The sequence below is a fragment of the Agelaius phoeniceus genome, chromosome 33, assembly GCF_051311805.1.
Source record: "Agelaius phoeniceus isolate bAgePho1 chromosome 33, bAgePho1.hap1, whole genome shotgun sequence".
In the NCBI taxonomy this organism is placed as follows: domain Eukaryota; kingdom Metazoa; phylum Chordata; class Aves; order Passeriformes; family Icteridae; genus Agelaius; species Agelaius phoeniceus.
Genome location: NC_135297.1, coordinates 2,958,728 through 2,964,101, shown reverse-complemented (window position 1 = coordinate 2,964,101; position 5,374 = coordinate 2,958,728).

Genomic DNA, 5,374 nt, shown 5'->3' with positions numbered 1-5,374 from the left:
TGTGACTTGGCATTTTCCTATCTTTAAGCCTCTTCCCCCCACGGAGCCCTAGCAGGCTCGGAGCCTGCTACAGATCACGGCATCTCAATTTGTTCAACACTGCCAGTGGTGCACCGTCGAGGTGACAATTGGTACTCGTTGCTCTTCCACCCTCAGGAGTCCTACTGCAGATGAGTTTTCTGATAGTCCAGGCAAGGTGTTCAACTGCTTAATGTTCTCTGCCTCTACCGCAGCTATTCCAAAAGCCCACCCAAGTCCCTTGGGGTGTTTGTGAAGCCATTCTGGAAGAAGTATATGCCCAGAATACATGGGGCCTCTGGGCCAGTCACAATAGGATGTTTCTGCCACTCCTTCCCAGTCAGGCTCACCTCAGCTCCCAACAGGGTCAATTGCTGTGATCCCCCCATCACCCCAGCAATGGAAACAGGTTCTGCCCCCGCCATGTCCCGATGGCATTAGGGTACACTGCACACCACTATCAACTAAGGCATTGTATTTTTGTGGCTCTGATGTGCCAGGCCATCGGATCCACACCATCCAGAAAATCCGGTTTTGCTGCGCCTCTCCCTGGCTAGAGGCAGGACCCCCCTAGCCCTGGTTATTATTTCTTTCCTGGGCATACATGGTAGAGGTTCCTTCAAGGGGATCTGACAGATCACACCTGGCAGCTCGGTCATGGGAAGTTGGGGCTGCCTTCACTTTAGTGGAACTCCCTCAGTTAGTGTTTCCCTCCTTGAGCTGATGCACCCGTGCTGCCAGGAGAGAAGTGGATTTCCCATCCCACCTTCCCATGTCTTCCCCATGGTCACGCAGGAAGAACCACAGGTTGGCTCATTGGGTATACCCTCTCTCTCTAGCTGGGGGATGTTGGGCTCTGACTTTGGGGCCTGTAACCTGCCCGGGTGCCAAATTGATCTTCCTCACCTCCTCCTTCATCTCGCTCATTGTAGGAAACATATGTTTGTGCTGTTCTTGTGAGCCAGCGAAGGCTTCCTGAAGATAAGGGAAAGCCCCGTATCTCTCTGGAGGAAGGTACCAAGGCTATCACCATGACACCATGGAGAAAGAGAGAGAGGTAGAAGATAGGGACTTTAGTTGGCTCTCAGAGTGACATGGCTCCTTGTTCACCTACTGAGAACTTTGTTTCTTTCTTATGACCAATGGGCAGTGAATGTGTCTGTTAAGTAAATGTAAATATCTTGACAGAGTATAACAGCAACATGTTGCTATAATAAATCTCTCTTGCACCCTTCTGATGGAGTCGTGGCACTTTGTGCTGTGTCATGCTCTATATCGACATCTGGTGGCCCTGCCATGATTGCAACAGGACTGTAAAAAAGGAAAGACAAAAGAGAGAAAAAGTTGAAAGGTACCCTAAAAACGAGTGAAGGCAGCAAGGACGCTGCGGAGGTCCGGACCTAATTCAGACGCCTGATTCGAGGTAAGGGATTGGGAAAAATAATGGGAAATAATGTATTAAATGAGGAAAAGGCTGTTTTGTCCATGTGGAAGGCTTCATTGAAAAGGAAAAATGTTCAAGCTTCTGTTTATGCTCTTGGTAGTTTACTGACATGGTGTAAATCACAGGACTTTGAAGCTGATGCCGACACTGCCTTCAGTGTCCGGGCATGGAAAAAGGTTGGGAAGAGACTATGGGAAGAGATATCTAAGGGGTATAAGACAGTTGTTGATTTGGCTGCTACCTGGAGACTGTTGTATGAGGCGTTGAAGGTGTAATATATGTTATGAAATAATTCATGTTTATAGAGAGGACGTATTTTATAAGACTGTGAAATCCAAACGAGTCTCTGACCACAAGCAGCCCAGAGGCAGACGTCTACTTGGAATCTCAAGGTTCCTGAAGGCAGCATGAGAACAATACCCAGTTAACTTATGAATAGACGTGTCCAACGCGATGATTGCTGCTATCCTGAGTGATCGAAGACGCCCGAGGACGATCATTGCCTAACTGATACAATTGATCGAGATAGCAGAAGTTGCCAGAAAAATACATCTGAATAGATGACTTCCCCGGACGCAATTAACGCCGGCTATTGACCAGGAAACAGCGATTGTCCAGCTCTGCACAGTGAAAGAAACTGTCTGGAATATGCAGTTACAAAAGAAATTGGGACTCCTCTGCCTCAGGCATAACAAACTGTATAAAACAGCCCCGCAAGAAGTGGTGCTCGTGAACAGGGGAAGGTCTGATGCAATAGAGGTCAGATCCAGGTTCACCCAGCGCCGACCCCAGGCTCGACACTTTCTCTTTGGCTGTGGGGTTTTTGAGGACCGTATTTTGGTCATGGAAAAAAAAAAATAAAATCTTTTTCGCATTTTGATAAATTTGGCTTTTTGATTTATCATTTATAACAAAGGAACTGAAAGCAGAACAAGATAGAGGGGAGAATTGGAGGAAGAGGAATTAGAGCAAGAAACTGAAGTAGAGGAACAGGAGGAAGTTGAGGCTGAGCCTGTCCATGTATCTCCCCCAGAAGAGCCTGCTGCAGTTGCTGTGGAGGTTCCCCCAGGGTTTGCTATCGTGAGAATCAAACGGCAGGCTGAGACTGCTCCTTGGTACTCATCTCCAACAGACTGTTGAGTGTATGTTAAACCTGTGTTAAACTGCTCAGCAGTTGGTTGAACTGAGTACCAAACCAAAGTATCTTGCGCCTGCACAACAATTAGCCAAAATGAAGTTGCAGAAGAAGCCAAGTGAAAAACAGGCTGGGTCCTTGGCCCTTCTGTCTCTGCCTGGGCCGTTTGCTCCCCTGCTCCCCTCTCACCCTCCCGTGGATCAGTTGCTCCCCACCACCCCCAGCTTTCCCTTGAGCCCTCCGCCCCTCCTCTGCCCTCCTTCGAGTCCTCTGCCTCCACTCCAGCCCCAGCTGAGCCATCTGGCCTGCCCCTCCCTCCTGAACTGGTTGAACAAAAGCAATTTTTAACATTGTGTCCTTCTTTCTCTAGTGATAGTTCTGACAATGAACTGCCGGTTATAAGTACACCTAAAAAGACGCAGGAATCTGTTTCTGTTAGCCCTCGGAGCAGATCCAGGCCTGCTGTTTCTTGGACTCTGCCTCCCTGCCAGGTGGCTGTGCCTCCTTGACACCCTTTGCAATTCTGGGAGCATGTGAGAATGAAAGCAGCTGAAGTGGGAGATTGGAATTTGTTAGAGAAAATAGGTGCACCTAAAAGGATGGAGATGGCTTCTGCTGCTTCTGGTGGGCCTGTGGCTTTTCCTGTTTTCAAAGCTGTTCCTAATTCGGGACAAGAAGATAGCCATCAGGTTTTTGCATGGAGGGATCTCCAGTCAAAAGTAGATCAGTATGGTGTTAACTCTTCCCAGGTGATGCAAGTGATTCGTGTTCTAAATGCTGATGTACTTGCACCTTATGATATTGTTCACCTTGCTACGATTCTGTTTCAGCCAGTGCAGTATGGTGTGTTTCAAGCTACCTGGAAACAAATGGTTGAAAGAGCAGCATTGGACAATGTGCAGTTATCTCAGCAGGATCCACGTCACGCTGTGGGAGCTGATGCCTTGCTGGGCAATGGACCATTCTCTAACCCGGATTTGCAGGCAAGATGGGACCCCCTGGTTCTGGCATAGGCCCAGCAGCTGGGTATGAGTGTCACCATGATATTTTCTGAAAAATCCTCTTTGCCCAGGATTTTCTCCTGGGAAGCTGAGAAGCCTCAGAGAGGAATGAAAACAATAAGTATCTGATTGATGCTCCTGTGTTTGCTGCTTTGGAATGTGGCTTGAACATTGTTTACCAACAGGCGAATATTTGAGTGGTTCCATGTGAATTGTTTTAATTTAATGACCAATCATGGTCCAGCTGTGTCAAGGCTCTGAGGAGTCATGGGGTTTTATCATCATTCTTTTCTAGACTTCTAATGTATCCTTTCTCTATAGTTTAGTATAGTTTTAGTATATAATTTCTTTTCATAAAACATAATGTCATAAAATAATAAATCAGCCCTCTGAGAAGATGGAGTCAAATTCTCATCTCTCACCTCGTCCTGGGGACCTCACAAACACCACACATGAGTGCTTTACTCAAAACAATGGAAAATGCAGCTCCTAAACCAAGGTTTATTAGCATCCAGCAAGGGGTGAAGGAACCTTTGCTGCAGTTTGTGGAGAGGGTTGCTGCAGCCCTTGAGAAGCAAGTAGAAGATGATAAGTTGAGGCAAATGTTATGCAGACAGCCTGGGACAACGCAAACAAAGATTGCAGGTGAATTATTGATTCTTTAGCGGGAGATCCCCCACTGTCTGATCTTGTAGTTGCTTGCTCAAAGGTTGGTTCGGTTGAGCATAAAATGGCTGCTTTGGCTGAAGTCATGAAGTCTTCACCCAGATGTTCTGCTTGTGAAGAATCGGGGCATGTGAAGACACAATGCCCTCAAACTGCTGGACGATGTGTACACTCCAGTTGGTTTGGTTATTGCCCCGGAGAAAGTTCAAAGGCAGATGCCTTGGAAATATTTGGGGTTGATAATCACCAATACACAAATTGTGCCTCAACCTGTAAAATTGGACATTGATATTAAAACTGCTGTTGATGTACAGAAATTAGTAGGTGCAATAGGTTGGCTTAGGCCATACTTGGGGATAACTAATCATAAACTGCAAGATTTGTATGACTTACTATCCAGGATAACTTCCTCTACCGATGAGAGACATTTGACTGCTGCAGCAAAAAAGGCTGTAGAAGTTGTTGAATTGTCCTTGACATCTAAATTTTTTGCCAGGACAGAGTTTCTCTTGGTGTGCAATTATTTATTTTGAGAGATGATGAAATACCATGCAGATTGTTGTGTCAATTGAATGATAAATGGGAAGAGTAATTGCATATTTTGGAGTGGATATTTTTTGTCCTTCAGGTCCCGAAAAACAGCTCCAGGCCTGTATGAGCTTTTTGCAGACATCATTATCAAAGGGCACAGACACTGCCATGAGATCTTAGGCCGTGATCCTGTAACTGTTGTCATACCAGTACAACAATTGTATTTTGAGTGGTGTTTTCAAAACAATCATGAGTTGCAATCTGCATTATCTTCCTTTACAGGTCAAATAGCATATCATTTACCTTCTCATCCTATTTTGGATTTCACTAAGAAGATTCCCTTTCAGGGGAAACAATTTTGCTCTTCTGTGCCAATGGAAGGTGCCACAGTTTTTACAGATAGATCAGGGAAAACTGGAAAAACTGCTGTAGCCTGGAAGAAGAATGACTGCTGGGAATATGAAGCAATGGGTTCAACAAGGGTCTTTTAATTAGTTGAACTTGGTGCCGTACTTTTGGCCTTTACCTTATTTCCTAATTCCATCAATATAGTTGCTGATTCTTTTTATGTTGCTAATT